The sequence below is a fragment of the Lycorma delicatula genome, chromosome 6, assembly GCF_047948215.1.
Source record: "Lycorma delicatula isolate Av1 chromosome 6, ASM4794821v1, whole genome shotgun sequence".
Classification (NCBI taxonomy): domain Eukaryota; kingdom Metazoa; phylum Arthropoda; class Insecta; order Hemiptera; family Fulgoridae; genus Lycorma; species Lycorma delicatula.
In genome coordinates this window covers 89,976,242-89,995,916 of record NC_134460.1, presented here as the reverse complement: position 1 = coordinate 89,995,916, position 19,675 = coordinate 89,976,242, and the positions used below count along the sequence as shown (strand labels likewise).

The following is a 19,675-nucleotide window of genomic DNA, read 5'->3' as shown; positions in this document are numbered from 1 at the left end:
TTTTCCTGATGGGTTTAAATATAAAGAAAAAAATTACTATTTCTTCCTTATTTACTGAAGAAAAAGTCATAAAAAAGAAAGATCATGTCATAAAAAAATAGACTCTTGCACAGTTATGCATAAGTTTTTATATAAGAAGACTGACTTTTTCCTAATTTCATTTGGTTCTAATATTATAATAATTTTTTTATTTGGTTTAATATTATTAACACTAATACCTTAGATTAAAAAACGTCAATATCCATCTTGCAGTATCATAACGAATCACGCTTCTAACTTGCCCAGCCCAATTTTTTTTTTAAATTGAGCTTAACTTAAGAAAGATTCAATCTTTAACAAATTTTCACATACACTACTGAACAAAATCTCACACTAATTTTTGACACTAGTGAACAAATTTTCTGATACATTACTGCAGCATATTTAAATTTTAATGAAATCGATCAACTAGTTTTGGAAACTTTTGAGCAACAAAATATTATACATAGGCCATTATGTACGAGTATATACTAGTTGCAGATGCGTGCCTGCGGCACGCCCTACAAAGCTAGGCTCTCCGGGCGGGTGGCATCTCTGAATAGGATTATTAGGTGTCAAAAATTGATTACCTCTTGCGTAAAAATATTTCTTTTTGAATTATGAAAATTGATATAAGGAAAGTTAAATTAGAAATTAAATCTAGAAACTGATACTAACGAATCGGGATTTTCAGCTAGTGATCAGTACATTCCGGTGTCTACTTTTTAATTATAGTTCATTATTTTATGAAGAAAAACAATCACAGAAATAAAAAAATATATTATTAATATACGAGGGCTATCACTAATGTAAAGACCGCTGGGAAATTTCTCTCCTAAAGTTGGCGAACCTGTCGTTCATGGCCACGGTAGTAATGTACACATTGGATTGTTGTCTGTAAGTTGTCGCGTTGCAGTATCTTTGATTACATGCGAGTTATTACGTTATAAAAAAAATAGGAAAATCGATGTTGCCGCTGACTGTGAAATATGTGGAGGCATACATTTTTTAAACCATGAAAACAGTAAATCGGCTGTAATTCATAGGCAGTAGGTGGTTGTGTACGGTGATAATGTAATGAATGAAAGAAACGTTCGAAAATGGAATGAAAGGTTTAGAAATAAGAAAATTAATGTACACGATGAAGAACGTTCAGGGAGACTCTCGATAATCACCGAGGACTTGTTCAAACGCGTCGATGATGAAATCAGAAAAGATTGTTGCTCAACGATTTCCGTGCTGGCCCTTCTTTTTTCTGATGTTCCAAGAGCTGCTATCGGTCGCACTGCTCGTGACCATTCAGACTTCAGAAACGTTTGTGCACCGCACATGTTAATGGAACGTCGCAAAAAAATCCGAATGGGATCTGCTTTGGAATTTTTGTTGCGCTACAAAAAAATGGTGATAGTTTCTTAATTCAATTGTTACCGACGATGAAACATGGATTTCATATTACACGCCAGAGAGAAAACGGCAGTCAAGTAAATGGCGTCATCCTCAATCACCACCCAGACCACAAAAGTCAAGTCGCAGCCATTTGGACGCAAACTGATGGCCACAGTCTTTTGGGATCGGTTTGGCATACTGATAATTGATTTCATGCCACGGGGAACAACTGTAAATGCAGAAGCCTACTGCTAAACTCTACGTAAGTTACGGCACGCCATTCAAAATCGACATCGTTGGCGGCTGCACGATAATGCACATCCATATGTTGCGGATCCAGCACGTGATTTACTGATAAAATTTGGATGGGAAATCCAAATCATCCACCATATAGATCATCCACCATTTAGTCAGGACTTAGCTCCTTGTGATTTCCATTTTTTGGGGAAATTGAAAGACGTTTTGAGTGGTAAGCATTTCGCGGGTGACGATAAACTTAAAAATGCTGTTAATCAGTGGCTAAATGGATTGGCGGCAGAAGAATACGACGAGGTTGTATTGAAGATGGTGTGTCGTTACGATAAATGTCTTAATTCATGTGGTGATTATATGGAGAAGTACTATAAAGTATGATGCAGTTTAAGAGAAACAGAAAATATTTATAAAGTTTTCAGAATAAAATGAAATATTTTTTACTTTAAATATAACCTCTCGTATATAATGATATATATGATATATATATATATATATATATATATATATATATATCGACATATATTCGATAGATAATAATAAAAAAAGTATTCACCTGACGAGGCATGTACTAATGAATCGGGATTTTCCGTTAGTGATCGGTACATTCCGGTGCTAAGTTAAGGAAGACGGACACACACACACACAGACCCACATACAAGCCAACCTCCGTGGCGCGAGTGGTAACGTCTCGGCTTTTCATCCGGAGGTCCCGGGTTCGAATACACCGGTCAGACATGGCATTTTCCCACAAGCTACAAATCATTCATCTCATTCTCTGAAGCAATAACTAACGGTGCTCCCGGAGGTTAGACAAAACAAAACAAAAAGACCCACATACAAATGCCCTTTAGTAGGGTAGGAATAGGAAATTCCAGTTTAAGCGATTGATATTTTCGTACTCCTGATACTTCAAAACATAAAAAAAATTCATTTTCACATTCCCTCTCCCACCATGCGACCGAGAGTATATAATACCGTACTTTTTTCGAAAAGCCTATAAAAAAAAATAAACTGCGACTTGACTCCAAACTTATAATAAGTGAGTATACCTGTTAAAGAAAGAAGCGGGTACAGATTATCGTGTATCATCACGATAATCGATTCAGTCGCTTCTACGAAAACGTACCTTTGTTAATAATATTTCGCTATATCATTAATATTTTCCTTGCTTGATTACATAATTACTTTATCTCAAATGTTTAGAAGATTTTAAACCAAACTTCGTACATATTCATTATATATCGAAATGTAGATAAAGTTCTGGCAAGTAAATCTATGAGTATCACCTAATTCAGTAACAATTTCTCAACCTCTCAAGCTCACCCTAAGCACTTAACTCCACTAGCTTATTCCTAAAATAATTTTCTTAAACTACTTTTGTAGCTTTATTTGTAATAAAAAAAAAAATTCAAGTAGAAATTAATAGAAAATGGTTGGAATATAAAGAAACGTTGACAGATTTATTTAGCAGCATTTAAACAAAACAGGAAAAATTTGTTTAAATTTCTGAAAATAATTAAATTAGTATAAAAAGTTGATTCTTAAATTAATGTTTTTCTAGAAAGCTACTTGAAGCAGCTTTGGGGCTTCAACCCCTGAAGGAGGAAAGAGTTTATTCCCTAATAAATTCCTTCCTACATTAGTTTCTGACTAGGTATTTATTTTATTTTTAACGTTTATTTTAAATATATTTTTTAACTATATTTTTAGTGAATTAAGAATGTTAAACAAATTTAAAGAAAAAAATCTAAAGAAAAAACGTAAAGGAAAATATAAAAACGTAAAACTAAATATGCGCATTAAACAATCTAACAACTGAAATAAACATCTCGTTTTAGATTTTAACGTTTTTATAAAGGGGATTTGGAGTGTTTTTCTCGTTTAGAATTTCAATTTTGTATTAAGAGTAATTTTACCTTTATACTACCTACGCTTGTTATCTTTCTCTTTTTAATGTAATTATTTTACGATCGTTTTATTTTTTCCTTAAATAACAAAATGATTTGCAATTTAAAAATTTTTTTTAATAAACAGATTATAAGTAAAAAAAAAATATTAAATTACACACTTACCATATTTTATTAGGTGAATCCAACATGGTCGAAAAAATGCAGGATGAATTTCACGAAAGGCGGGAAAGTCTTAGATTAATTAATCTTTGAAGTACCAGTAATAATATTTATTGACTATACGGATCTAAGGTTTAAGATTGTCACTGTTCTAACTGCAACAGCATTACGACAGTTGAATTTATTCGTTAATTTCCATTTACATTCAATTTAATATTACTCGATCACATTACCTTACTGCCATCTATCTATCTTGGACAAAATGCTTCATAACTAAAACAAAACCAGAAAATAAATGTAATTTTAATAAATAATTAATACAACTGATGTAATATTATTAAAATGTAATTTATTATATTATAATACTAATATATTATCAATTAACATTTCTATTGTTATTCTAAACCTGTAACCATCCTATCAAATATTTGGTTGCAGAATAATATTAAATAGATTTAACTTACGTAGCGAGCAATTCTTATACATTAAAAAAATTGGGCTGAAAACCTATTTTCAGTCTATCCGGGCGTTCTACTGGACGGACGTTCTACTTGGTCAAAAATTTAAATTAATTAATTTTATATATATATGTATCAGATTATTAGGGGTGACATTTAATTACATAATTGTTTAATATTAATATTGCATCATTTGTGGGTGAAAATAATACAGCAGCTGTTTTTAATTAAGTGTTGCTTTTAAAGCTGGAATTTATCAGGTCTGCCTTACACAAACGCACGATAAGCTATACACACACGTGGGCGTGATACTACAGTTCTCTCTAAATCACTTAATCGAAATCATTCCTTAAATTCCATAAACTTAAACCATATCATCCGTGTACTTTTGTAAACGTATTTCTTTGACTGATTTAAGAACTTGAAAGTCACGGAAAATCCTGCCGAGATTTACTGTATAGTCGATTTATTGCTAGACTTATTACAAATGAGAAATTTGATTTCCTCGATTGTATACATTACAATAAATCTGGTTCACAATGTACCATTGTCGTGTACTTAGCCACGATCCTTGATAATTACTTAATTTGATAGCAGTATATTTAATGAAATAACCATACGCTTCGTAAACAAGCAGAATACAGTTATAATCTTACAGATTATAATGTTTTCTAACACTCTTATTAAAAGAAACAACCTGCTATTAGGTAATTATTGTAATATGAAATAGGATTTCCAACTTACAAATTACTTCTCGAAGGTTACGAATAAGTATAAATATGGAATTGACAGCATAAGCAGTTTCACAGAAAGTTAAGAAAATTTACCAATTTTATTTTCTACTCCATTAAAAGAGTTATCCGAAGAAAATTTAAAATATCATAGATGAAAAGCAATAACATAAAAATTTAAAATAAAAGTTTGAAAATAAAAGTTTAAAATAGTTAGGAATGTTTAATTAAGACTTCCAAAGGTTTTTCTTACATAAGTACTTGTGGTTTGTTTTAGAGAAATTGATGAACTAATAATTATCTGGAAAAACACGTCTGCGTTATGAAAAAGGAGAGATGAACATCTACCATGTTCAATTCTGACTGATGTATATAGCTTTACGGAAGAACAAGTGGCTCCTTGCTGCTACGCAGCATTTTTCTTACAAAGTAATGTTACATAATTAAAAAAAAAAAATCGGTTCAAAAACTATTCCGGAAAAATACAAAGTAGATCTGCGCTATTAAACAGCATTATTATTAGTAATTTTTATCGGTATTAGTAAATTATTGTTACTTAAAAATTTTAAACTGGTTTTTAATTTATACTTTATTTATTTATGATTAAAGTAGGTAAATAAAAAATTTAATGTAACAAATTTCAACTCAAAAAAAAATTAGTTTTCTTGTTTCGAAAGTATAGAAATTAATATTATGAATGTTTTCTTGTTAAAATTCAGTTTTTGAGTTTTTTCGAAGACGAAGGTTCTGAGGTTCAAATCCTTGTATAAGTTAGTTGCTTTTATACAGATTTGAATACTAGTAAGTGAATACGTCTACTTTTGTGGTTGGGGTTAAATTAACCACGCCGTATAACACCTGCGTCGTAAGTTTAATCTACCTAGAAACATCCGTGATATCTTGTACAATAATAACGAAATTCTGGACCGGATGTTTCTGTTTTTGCTAAGTACGAGGTTACTGAAAAAAATTTAAAATTATCATATATATTTTTATGCTAGAAGAGTTGATAATTATTAACCTTTACTTTCAATTTTGATTTTTTTGGTTCTATGTCTTTAATTTTAGTATCCGAGAAGGGAGCATTTTGCACAACCCATCCGAATTAGGTAAATTTTATATAGCTTCTTTATTAGATTATTTTAACTTTTATATTTTAAAGACTTCGTCTGCGGTATTAGTTTTAAGTTTTATTTTAGCTTCTTGACTCTTATTTTAATAATTTTTTATTATATGATTAATATTAATTTTACACCTTATGAGTTTTATTATTTTGGAGTTATTTTACCCTTTTATTAATAAAATTCCGGGCGATGATAACGCCCAGACGTTTTTCGCCCACAAAAAAAAATTAACCACGCATCACAGGAATCGTCGACTTTTTTTTTTTACCTCCCTTCCCTCAAAGCTGATCCACAATCCCGTATAACACGGCCTGTGGAGTAATTTAATTAAAAATAAAAGTAGTTTTTAATTTTCTTTAAATTTCGAAATTTATAGAACCTCTTTCACTTTAACATATATTTTAAATTACCAGGGGCTTTGATTTAAATTAATGTCCTTGAATTCATATCATCTACCAACTGGAATCCTGACAAATACATCATTCTGAACACGAATAGAAGCACTGTTCTGCCGAAGCTAGAATACGGTTCTACTTTACTTTGACTCTACGAGAGAAAAAATTAAGAGCCTACTGGACTCCTTGCACAATACCTGGATTTGCATGTCAATAGAGGCATTTGCCACTACCCCTACACCAAATTTACCTGCGGAATCCTATGAACTCCCATTACATTACAGGAAGAAATACAAGGCTATCAAGAATGCGATCAGTAAGACCCGTCTCTCCTACTGCTAACAGCAAACAACCAGATACGCTCACACTCTACTACCGTGGGAAAGAAGTCCTTACTACAGTATTTCAACCTTAGACTGATTTGCTATCTGCAGGTACTATAACTGCCTGTTCCGAGGGTTCTCGGAAAGGGAATAGAATGAGGTGCTCCTTGGTTGCGCACATCTCTAACTATCGAATACTTACCATCTGGAAGTTATAAACGGGACCCACGTTAGCAATCTGCTAGAGACCAATTTAGTGAGATGGCCAAGTAGTACAATGTGTACATTCACTGGATGAGTTTGTGAAATTCTTTGTGGCAATGAGCTTCCTGTTCCTGTTCTGTGTGTTTATAACGTGTCTGGAACCAGCTGAGCCACAAGATCGGTGATTAACAACAATAAAAAAAACTAATTTGTTTACAGTCCATTGCATAAAACGAGTCAAAAAACTTGATGTTAACATCAACCACTCACATCTGTAAAGACGACTCTGTCTCGGCCAACGGATGTGACTGTCCGATTACAGTCCCTGACACCGAACTAATATATAAGTTTCGTGCCTATTTCTCGGCGTTCTTTTACAAGGCCTATGCAATTTACTCCGCCTTGAGAGTTATTGAGACCCGTAGTGACGACAACTTCCTGGTAATTATCGAATCTATGAGTGTACTTGATAGCTTGCGCTGCAGACGGATCTCAATTTATCGTACAAATAATTTATCATACTTCTCAGATAAAAATAAGACTGTTATATTAGTAAGGGTCTCAGCCATTGCGTGCGGCATCCTGTGGAACGAACGGTTGATGAGGCTTCCAAGAAAGCGGCAATAAATGGCTTCCGAGTAGAATTAACATGTGAGAGAGGCTTCATGAAAACAGTTCGTATTAAACTACGTTCTCAATGGAATAAGTTCTGGTTGCTGTCCTCCCACGGCCTTAGATAGCATCCGGGAGGACGTGTTCCAAAAACTTTTTATCTCAAGCAACGGAAGAGACCAAATCATCCTAACTCGGTTGAGGACTGGACATACTAGGCGTTCATCTATTTGGTTCTCCTAAACAGAACTGTGAGGCGTTTAATGTAAAATGGTCCGAACATCAATTGCTTATAGATTGCCTAATGTTCGGATCTATTCGATAAAAAATAGACCTGGGTTCAGATATGAAGTGTTTACTACACCGGAAGGAATGCATAAAAAAACTGTTGCGATTTCTTTCTGATTGTGGGATGAAGAAACGTAATTTAGCGGTTGTGCTTAGTTTGTGTTTACTGTTTCTTGTTTTTGGTGTTTATTGAATATTATTTAATATACATATAATTATATAATTTAATTTACATCGCTAATGACTATAATTATGGTGTGAATATAAATAAAAGTATTAAAAAAAGAAGAAAATATAAAATTGTCTTGCACAAGAATATTCTTTCTTTGAAAATATTTTTCGTCTTTTGAAAATTTATTATCCTTAAATTCGTTTCTATAGTTTAGCGGTGAGATTAGAACTTATAATAACTTATCTTAATTTGTTTCCGTGATCACTATAGATGTTTTTTTGGAACTTAATTTTAAAACAAAAGTTTTAAAAAGTAGGAATATATTTTTGGCTTTTACTTTGCATGAATGTCAAATTATATCATTTTTATAGAATTATTTTAAGTATGCAAACTGATTATTAAAAGTTCAATATGTATGCAAAGCAAGGTCACTTTACTTTGAGTTGGTGTGGTACGAGCTATCTAGAAATCAATTCATTATCGTTATATACATTTTTTAAGAAGGAAATATTATAACTATAAATTTTATTATTCTATTTTTTTTTTATATATACAAGAATATAAAAGTTAATAAGCACTTTTTGTATTGATATATATACTTTTTATTGGCCATTACCTTCTTGGTACCCCATTTACTTTAAACAATAAATTTTCTTCCTTTTTATCAATAATAATAAAAAAAAACATAATATTATTAAAATAATAACATCATTGATTTTTATTATACTGTTAAATTACATTATTTTAATAAAAAAATTAGTTTTTAATGAAGTAAATATTTTAATAAGAGCTTATTTTTATTAATAGTTTAAATTTTATATGGTTTTTAATCGGTTTATTTTATTGCTATATTTATTTAATAAATTAATTTGTTTTGTAAATTTAATCTATTTAATAAATAATTTTAAACCATATTTTAATTAATTAACTTCATCAGTATTTGTTAATAACCTACGTCTGCTACACTGATTATGGTTTTATTTATGATTACTAATTATGAAAACCTATTTAATTATTGATCTGATAAAATGTAATTACATTTTAAAATTATTTTAGGGTTATTTTAAACAGTACGCTGTTATACGATATGTAAATGAAAATAGAATTTTCAACTGATCGTGGGCGTGATTACATGCGCTGTTTAGCTTAATTTTTTCAACTAAGCAATGAAAATCATTGTAACATCTCATACATTCATTGTATTTTTACTTTAGTTAATTTGATATTTAAAAAAATATTTTTATTTACTTTTGTATAAAAATCTATAAAATAATTTTATCAAAAGCTTTACTATGTTTTGTAAAAATATTTAACTGCTTAACACTAAAAAGTATAGAATAGTAATTAATTTCAGTAAACTATAATTTTTTTTTTCTATAAATAAATTTTTTTGTGTTTTTTTAAAATAAAAGTTGCGAAAAATGTTAAAAACTGGAATTGAATAGACTAGTTGCAAGTTTTTATACAACATCCAGGATATGTCAATTCCCATGAAAGTAATCATACTTTACGGCTGATTAGACTGAATGTAGTAAGTTTTTCTCCAATGTACAACGAAGCATATCTTTAGATAGGCAGGCTGATTTTTAAATGAAATAATACATTACAGTTAATAACATAAATAAAACATTCTGTTGAATTTATTATTGGATTGTATTACATTAAAATAATTATTTATTTCTATTTAGTATCAGATCAAAAGAAATATTCCGAATAATATATAGCCTACTATACAAAAAAATAATTATTTGAAATACACAAAGTATCATCAAATGCTTTTATATTTTTAATGTTAATTTTGACTAATTTTTGTAATAAAGATGTAAAACGTTAGTTAAAAATATTACACTTTTTTTTTAAATATTAAAGTTCTGTTCACTTTCAGTTTTTTAAATAATTGCAGAATGTTATCATAAAATTTAAATACATATATTTTTTTAAACAGTATCCAGTTTAAGAGAAAATTAATATAGATTAAAGTAAACTATTGACTGATAAGCATATTAATGAACGTGTATACCAATGAAACTGGATATACTAATAAACGTCCTATAACCTAATAAAAATTTATTTCAAATTAATTATAATTTCTCAACCACACGGTAATGTTTAGATAGGTATAAAAAATTGGTAAGAAAAGCCTAATAACATAAAAATATTACAATATTTAATATCAGTGCAGTAGTTTTTTTTATTTTTATAATAATTTCAACAATAAAAACTCTAGAAAAACTATATAAATTTAAATTAAAGCACCTGTAATTTAAAATATAGGTTAAAGTGAAAAAGGTTCTATAAATTTCGAAATTTAAAAAAAAAATTATTTTAAATTAAGTTACTTAATTTTAATTCCTTAATTACTTATTTAAAATAAATTCTTTTATTTAAAAACCATCGTAATAAAAATATCCGTTTTAAATGACATACATTTTTACGTAAACGCCCAAGTAAAGTAACACATAATGAAACATTTAAAATTTTTTTTATTTTCCTAATGTGTATGTTACAATCTGTTCAACTAGTGAACAATAAGCAACCCCCACGGCTCAGTGTGATGAGGATGATATGTAAATGAGATGTAGTGTTATACAGACTCAGGCCGACCATTCCTGAGATGTGTGGTTAATTGAACCCCAGCCACAAAAGTACTCGTATCCATTCTATACTATTCAAATCTTTATAAAAGCAACGGACTTATACTAGGATTTGAACCTCAGAACTTTCGACTTCGAAATAAAACTGAATTTTTAACAAAAAAACGTTAATAATATTTAATCTCAATAGCGTGATTTATTTAGAAATAAGAAAAATAATTTTTTTAATGAGTTGAAATTTAAGTTATATGAATTTTTTTATTTACCTACTTTATAATAAAATTTATACTAATAAATAAATAAAGTATAAATTAAAAACCAGTTTACAATTTTTAAGTAACAAAAATTACTAAACAGTTGTTCTGTATTAGTATTAAGTTAAAAAAAAATTATAAATATTACACTGTAGTTACGTTAAAAAACAATCAATTAAAAAAATGGTTTTTTATATTCCTTCTTAGAGAATAAAATTTTCAAATTTCGAAGGAAAAACTTTGTTGTATCCAACTACCCAAACCTTCTTACCCACCAGGAAGTATAGTTAGGTCGTTTCCAGCGCCCAAAAAATTATTAACTAGGTTTAAATTATTATATATATATATATATATATATATATATATATATATATATATATATATATATATATATATATATATATATATATATATACAAAGCTTAAATTTTAAATGAAATTCAATTCGATTGATTTATTGATCTAAATGTCCGATAAAAGTGGTTTTTAAATTTATATACTTTATATATATCATTCTATATAATTTTAAACAGCGGTAGTATATTTAAAAATTATTAAATAGATGTTTACTGGAAAAGCAAAATCATCAAGTTAAAAAGTTTTTTCATTTCCACGAAAAAAACAAGAAGGAATTGCATCACGTTCAATGGAAGAATGGTTAGTACTAAACATGATACACAATAAATAAATACTTTGATTTGTAGGTCAAGAAGGAAGATTGTTTTGATATTAAATTGACCTGATGAATGATTGAGATGAGTGATGCTACAATATATCTAAGAGAAATACGACGTCTAAAGAACAGTTGGACAGGAGTTAATGGCGAAATATTGTTATAAACGCGGCTATGAAATTTTAGGGGCAGAAACATTTTTTAAAGATTTATGATAGGAGTAGTTTTTAATTTTTTTCTTTTCTTTTTTTTAAATCACCCTTGGTATTAATTTAGAACAGTTTTTGCGACATTTTAACTGAACAAAGATTAATGGTAGGAGAGATTTAAACAAATTAAAAAAAAAATAATAATAATAAATAATTTCTTTGTAGTTCTTCAATAACGGGATAACTGATAGAGCAACATATTTCAGTATGTTTAGATACTATAATAATATGATCAGGAAACAACTCAAAAAAAAGTTTTTTTCTTGTAAACTTGTTTTTAAACAAAATTACCACTCGTACATAACAAATAAAACAGGTTTCCTTTGAATCTGTTAAAATTAAAAAATACATAAAATATTTCCTTCATCATAAAATGGTAAGAAAAATTCTGAAAATACGAAAATTGCAAAACTCGAGACGTAGTTGATCTACTGGACGGACGGGCGGTTTAAAACACTTGGAGAATCAAGTCACACTTAATAAAGACTCGCCCAAAATGTTTCTCAATTCTGAGTCGAGATATGAGCGAACATTAATGTTCCTTATATTATAAAATGGTAAGAAAAATGCTGAAATGCTGACCACGAAGTAGTAACGGGTACAGTCTCCTAATTCTTATAATAAAACGAAATATTACTAATTTCATGTCACGCAGCGTATTAAAATATTTTTTCTGTACCAAAATTTATTTAACTTTTTTATTATTTCTTCTAAAAAAATTGCTATTTTTAATGTTGTCAGAGTCTGTATACACTGTGTACTATACGTTGACTATAATATATTGTTAAGAATCTATATTATGACAATTTGGGTCATCTCTATGTTGAATTCATTTATCTTGTTAACTTCAACTTTACATTGATAATTAGTTACCGACAATTGATAGTGATTCCATGGAATAGTGGGAGTTGAAAACAAATAAACAAGGTCTTGAGTAGAAACGAACTTTTCACTTAACAAAGAAACACAGATAATATAAAATTTAACATAAAAAATTTGATTAACCTATTCATTTACACTTATTAAAAAACCTCATAGAAAGAAGATTAAAACTAATTTCAATACTAATGAAAAATACAAGAAAGAACACTTTAAAATATAAATCAGATTAAAAATTATAATTTAGGGAACAATAAGGAAATTATTAAAAAAAATTTAATATTTTAATAGAACCGGGTGGAAGGAATCTTTGATTAAAGAACCCTGAATTTATTTTTATATCTCTTTAGTATCAGAAGGAAAAACTATTTGTAGTAGAATACACTTGAGTTGGCCAACATAAACTTATCGATCAGTAATGTGTTGCCTCATGGATAACTACACCCTGATCTCTCAAAGTTGCTTCTGTGGAATAGATGTTCACTATCATCATTTGTGGTATTTCTTATTATCGGAAACGGTCTCTGAATGTTGTGAAGAAGGATAGGTAAATAGGCAATGTGGTTTTGGAACTTTCCTAGCTGTACCCTTTCGAATTGTGGTATAGTATTTAACAGTAATGCTGATGAATATTTGGTCGAAGGAAGAGACCAAAACATGTTTTGTATTTAGAAGTTTGGTAAAAATCTATTTTTTATTAAGATTCTAAACTATGAACCGTAATTTTTTTTTTAAAAAGTCAGAATTTCTAATCTATGAATGTAAGTTATGATTTAAAAGTTTAAACTATGGTTTTTAAATCATTATATTTCTTTTTAAACATCGTTATTAACAGTATTTAAAACTGGTAAAAACAAATAAGATCAGGTGATGTATCCACGCCGAACCATATCTGAGTCAACGTAGTCGTAATAATTTCTATTGGAGCCTCCAAACTTTTGTTCAGTCTTCCCAAAAAATTGTTAGATGCCGGCCTCCGTGGAGCAAGTGGTAGCTTCTTGGCCTTTCATACGGATGTCGCGGGTTTGAATTCCAATCACGCACGGCATTTTCACACGCTACAAAAAATTCATCTCATCTTCTGAAGTAATACCTAACGGTGGTCCCGGAGGTTAAAGAAAGAAAAAAAAGCAATTTTCAAATACTATCATTTATTAAAAAATAAAAAACAGGTATTATTAAATTAAAAAAAGCATCTTCCTTCCACCGAATCCATGATAAGGGGGATCTTCTGCCTCTCAGAGATACATTTGTTTATTAGTAATTAAACATTTTTAAAATTAAAATATTTAGTTTATTTTACTGACAGGAAGAGAGAGGGTGGATGGTTCTTTTTTATTTTTTACAATGTAATACAAATTAATTAATTTACAATACTACTAAACTTAAAAATATTGATATATTCTTGTCAAATTGCAGCCAAATCAAAATACTACACCTATAGAACCGTCCTATCCAGTTAACTCCAGTTTTAACAAACGCCGTCTAATTATTTTATGAAGTACGAAAAAATTCAAATAAAGAAACCTCTCTCCCTCTCAACTGGACTCAAGAAGGTGCTTTCCTCCCTTATACTCCCAAACCATTTTTTAAATTTAGTTTACTTCAATATGAAGTAAGATTTAAAACCCAAATATTTTCTTTTGATTTTTCTTTAGTGGTAGGAGTAGGGAAGATTTATAAAAAAAATATTCACACTATTATTTATTGGTAGATATGAAAATAGTTTCTCGGGGAAATTTCTGCTAATGCACTTATTTCGAGATAGTAATATTGGATTGAAATGTAATTACACCGCCATCATACAACCAATTTTCAAAAAAATTGAATAGAGGCAAGTGTCAAATTACCATTGTAGAATCAATAGTTAACATATTTCGCGATATACGTTTATTTGTTTCAGAATAATTACCCTGTTATCCAAAGAAGTATGAAAAGCAGAAGATAAAAGAATGTATGCACCAATAAGGAAATAATAATAAGAAAAATTTCTAACGAAAAATACGTGTTTTATTTAAGAGAACTAAATATTATTAAATGTTTTCAACTGTGTATATATGATGTTATTCTTATATGAGCTATATTTAAATAACATGAAATTATATGAGCTAAAATCCTGATAAATAAAATTTTCACGAAGAAAATTTTAATTTTTTTTTTTTTAGTACAAAAATATTCTTTAAAATATAGATCTTTATTTAAAGCATTCCCTGATTGTTTCAGAATTATAGATGAAATTAATTGGGTGGTATAAAGTAACTTAAAGACCAATCCCCACACATACGCGACTACAGGAGTTTATAACCACGATTTTCAAACTTCTGAATTTAAAGGCTTCAAAATGTTAAAAAATACAAAAATTTGGGTGGACATAATAATTTTTTTATCAAAAAAAAATAAAAAATAAAATTGCAAAGAGCATTGCTTTCTTTTTGTTATTTATTATCAAAGAAAAGAAAGTATAATTTGATGAAAATTAAAATTTTTTAAAACACTATAATTATATTTTAACAGAACTGATTTTGATAAAAAAGTCTGCCGAAAATCGAATATGAATAAGCGGGCAAAGACGACTAAATTCTGGGTGTTTGGTAAATTAACTAGCTCTTGTAATTCTAATCATATTGATTCCAATAAAATTTTTAAAAATCAAGTACTAGATACATCTCACATTAAGGAAAATTTCTAATAGCTTTACCATCGTCTGACAGCTTATGCTTTATGCTAAACTTCTTCAGGTACCACCGCTACTACGAACAGTTAGTTAGTACTGTAGGATATACCAAACATAGACGTCAAAAAAAATAAAAATGTAGACATGTGCTCTAGTTTTCTGAATTTTTACTTTCTTGTACGAAGTAAAGGAAGTATTGCGATCGCGGAAAATGTCGGTTTTCACATTTAAACGGAAATATCCATTTTGATCATCCTGAATCCAACAATTTGACTCGTTTCGGCGTGAAGTCTGAACGTATGTATGTAATTAAAAAAATCTGGATTTTAAACTTTTCCTTAACTACAGTAATAAATCCTCATTCAGAGCTTTTCAACGATATATATGTGTGTGGTTCTTACTTTCATGGGTTCCAGAGTTATAGTCAAATAAATTTTGACTATAACCTTTAGAGGAAGGCACATTGGTTCGAATCAGACTTCATCTCCCTTTTTTTTAACTTTTTTTTTAATATTGATTTATTAATAATTATTAACCTCTAATTGTAACACAATTTTTACAATAAATAATTCAATAATAACAATAAAAAAATGAAATAAATCAAAAGTTAATTGTGAAATAAAATTTTATCTTTTTAATTTTAATTGAATAATTTTTATGGAGGTTAATAATTATTAATAAATCAATATATTAAATTAAAAAAAAAGTTTATAATTAAATTAAAAAAAAATATATGTATATAAAGTCGGATTCGAACCGATGTGTGCATGGTCACGGATAAAAGACGATCTCGCTTACACCGCACAACTACTTGAGCGACGTAAAACAAGAGCAATATATAATGCTAATATACAATGCTGATACGGACATCACAAAAAAAATGTAATACAATGTGGCGTCCACCACCATGCTATTGTGTAACTGTCCACTTTATTAAAGAATTGGAGAATCGTATCTCACTTTCAAATGAAAAAAGGTTTAAATGAAGTGCAGTAAAAAATGTGTATATGTAATTTAATAGGCGTATAAGGAAGTCATTTGTTCTACATCAGATTTTTCAGTTTAAAAGAACATCAAATAGTCGAGATAATATATTAAGAAAAAAATCTTTATCAATTATAATATTTTACTTTAACATTCTTTGCATAATAGCCGGGGACGTTAAAATTATGAATAAGATCTTTTGTTTTTGATGAAACAACAGTTCAGAAAAAAATATTAAGTGGATCAGAGTCATTCAAATTATCATAAGATAAATAAATGAATACATATAAATAAATTTCAATAAACCGAATGGAACGTTCAAAAACAAACAACTTAATCTTTCATAAATCAGCATTTTAATAAAATTATAGAGATAACCAGAACAGTTGATAACAAAAACTCATTAACACTCTACCTTCAAACTGAATTTACGTTACAAACTGTCAAAAAATTTATGTAACCTGTAATATGAATGGATATGATAATCCATCACAAACATATTTGTTGATAATGTAACATATATTTGAGTGAAAAGTTAAAACTCATAACTGTAGGATATCATCTGTCATCATTTAAAATAACCATAATATGAGAGTACATACCTGTATCAGATTACAAATTAAAATGATACTAACATTTTGATGTAGGCAGTATTAGTTAGTTATTTAATTCTATATAATAATGCTTTACAGTTGTAGGAAGCACAAATAGAGTTACATTTCAAAGATAAAATGTAATTAAATCGGTTGATGGTTAATTCGTCAATTTTTATTTAAAATTTTTGATTAAAAATTGAGCAAATTATTATTTTTTTCTAAAACGATAAAAAAAGTTTTTTTTAAAGATAAGCATGAAAGCTCGAAAAGTTCATTGTGCATCAGTTTTAAACATTTTAACGTAATTTTTTAATTTTTTTTAAATATTTTTTTCATTATTAAGATCATCTATCTAAAAACAATTCCTTTCGGCACGCCGGAAGGCGGAGGTAGATTTCACCGGTGCTAAGTAGGCGAAGTAAAAGATTCTTCTTACTATTCCAGTAATATTTTCGTCATCCCTTGCCGTAAGGATTAGTCATATCAAAAACTGTTTCAGACAAAAGTTTCAGGTAATATTTAGAAGATACTAACATTACTAGAGGTAATGTTCTTTTAAATTGTAATGTTTAACCCATTCGATACTGTGCCTATTAAGGGGGATATGATTTTTTTTGTCTTCAAAACCCCATTTTTCCACCCGCTGGGCCAATGGTTGGTGATATCAAAAAACTGTACTGAGATAAGTTTTAGGCCCTTATCCAAAGAATAGTAGGAACTTTAAACGAATTCAATATTTTATTTAATAAGAAAGTTATAGCGACATTTTGTTTTTTCGAAAAAGCCACCCCCCATTTCCGCCACCATGGACCGATTTTGGTCGTTAACGAACTTGAACGAGATTTTGGGACGAGTTATTTTTAAGGAACAATTTGAAAGTGGTTGGCGCAGAATTACGACAGTTATCGTGTCCATAATAAAATGAAAAATGTATATATAAACTTTTAAGCTGACGGTGGATTTGGGATCTTGGGGATGTGAAACGCGAAGATATTTCCGGAAGTCAAATCCTGGTACCTTTTATAATAGGTAGCTTTCTTATGAAATCTACCTAAAAACACACAACGACGCTGTTTAAAGTAAACATCTATTTGATTATTTTATGCACTTAAACGACTGCTTTAAATTTCTGATTAGTATTACGTTCTTAAAAATTCTATCAAGATTTACGTAAAAAAAGTGGTTAATGACTGTTGTCTAATACAATCAGAGCCATACCTATTTCAATGCGAGGGACGGCTGAAATGTTATGTACACTGGAACATAACAGGAGAACAAAATGTCACACTGCCATCTTGTAGTTTCATTCCCCTACTACTAAAATCCCAAAACTCGTTAACTCACGCCCTCTCATTTTTTATTAGTCTCCATCGTTATGGAGTCGAGTCAATGTCGACACGTCTAAAACAATATGCAGTTGTTGAATTTTTAACAGCGGAAAAGTGAACTCTAATGAAATTCATAGTCTCTAAATCTTATGATGATGAAAATGTTGAACGAAGTAGCAGCACACATGGAATACCGGCACCTTGTTCCGACAAAATCAAAAAAATTCTAAAACCAACTCTTCGAAAAAAAAATCCTGTTTACAGTATTCTGGGTTTCAAACACGCATACGTAAATGACTACCTGGAAGCCGGATCGACTGTAAATTCTATTCGATACAAACAAATATTCAAACACTTTAAGAGATGTGTGTCGTGTTCTATTATCGTAGAGCTGATAATTCTGCAACGCGATAGTGCTTGGTGACTCACATCGCTTGCAACCGTCAAGACTTTTGTTCAGATGAAATGTTAAACTACTTCACAGTCCCCATATTCAACAGATTTGGTACCCTGCGATTTCGCAACTAAAAAGAGAAAATCCTGGACGCATAATGAGGTGTCGTTACCAGCGCTCGGACACAAAATTATTATTGTAAATGATTAAAAATTAACAATTAGAATTTACCTTAAAAATTAAAACGATGTAAAACGTCTATACGGTATGCTAAGTACAAAATAAAATCAGAATAAAAACATTAAAACGAACGACAAAAACATATTACAGTTTTAATAAAATATTTGAATCCAGATTTACGGCGTTAAGAAATCGTAAGACATTAAACAATATCAATACACTGTTACCTACGGTATTTCTGTTAGCCCCTACTTTAAACTTCCGATGCAACGCCGCGTAACAGACACAGTCCACAAAAAGTGGTGCACCGTTACTTGGCAATAGCAGCGAACACAGACGGGTACATCGGTGGGATTGATAATGTGTCCATGAGTAAGTTCAGTAGGTCCTATTCGCAAACGCAAATAATAACCTCTTCTCGACGGTTATGCCTGCATTAGGAGCTCCACGGTGACACAGCGATGTCTCCGTCTACAGCTGCAATAAGGAAACTCTGCAAACATTGTTCATTTACGGATTGAGAAATCTGGTTCACCACTGGGAGAAATGTGTAATTATAAATAGTGATTGCGTTGAAAAATAAATGAAAAATTTCTGTAGCAAATAAAATGAAATTTTTTGCCATATTCTTTTCATTTGTCTGTCTTTAATCACACACGACTGTTCGATTGTGTAATACATTTCAACTACCCCTTTTATTTAACATACATTAGTAGTTACTTTAATATAAATTAAAGATAATGATAAAAAAAAAATTCAGAAAGTTTTGATTGGAGGTATTCTTAATATTTCTGACATAAGTAGTGGAATACCTCTGCTTTTCATCCGGAAGGTTCGGGAAGGGTATGAAATTTTTACAATCTCACAGATCCATAA

The 19,675-nt window shown here is 29.5% G+C and overlaps 1 protein-coding gene across 1 annotated transcript in view; it reads right to left on the bottom strand.

Annotated features, from left to right (window-relative positions):
• Positions 1 to 3,962, bottom strand: part of Fife (regulating synaptic membrane exocytosis protein fife) — a 588,373-nt gene extending 584,411 nt beyond the window's left edge. Inside the window, exon 1 of the mRNA XM_075369629.1 lies at positions 3,732 to 3,962. The gene's annotated coding sequence lies outside the window, so the exon portion shown is untranslated. The remainder of the gene's footprint in view (positions 1 to 3,731) is intronic.
• Positions 3,963 to 19,675: the final 15,713 nt, after the last annotated feature.